Source organism: Cynara cardunculus (genome assembly GCF_001531365.2).
Source record: "Cynara cardunculus var. scolymus isolate 2C chromosome LG 13, CcrdV1, whole genome shotgun sequence".
In the NCBI taxonomy this organism is placed as follows: Eukaryota; Viridiplantae; Streptophyta; class Magnoliopsida; order Asterales; family Asteraceae; genus Cynara; species Cynara cardunculus.
In genome coordinates, this window is record NC_037540.1 from 29,918,657 (window position 1) to 29,919,124 (window position 468).

The following is a 468-nucleotide window of genomic DNA, read 5'->3' on the forward strand; positions in this document are numbered from 1 at the left end:
AGGGCAAGGAAATTCGCATCAAGCTCGCCTTGACGGGGCATCTCTTGGTGAACTTCGTTGATCCTGCAGAGGACGGTATCAACGGCGGGAAGGAGAAGCTTGATATCAGATGACATATCATAGTCATCATCAACTTTTTCATCTCCTCCATCATCTTTCTCTCTTTCTTCCTCTTCCACTTCTTGAGCATCAGGCTGATGCATCGAAGAAGGACCTGCAAAAGAAGAAGTGTGAGTTGAAGGCTCAAGGTTAGAAGAAAAGAAAGGGTAGGAGGATGGAATACCTGAGGGGCCTTCAATGACATCTAAAGGATTGTCACTGGCATGAGCAAAGATGTACTCGAGAGGATGGACATCTGTATGCTAAGGACAGTCGCTGATACATCATCGACATGTGTAAAGACCAAGGAGGGAGGAGAAGAGAAAATGGTTGAGAAGAGACGTGGGTGTTCAGCGGTGGCGGCGCTGA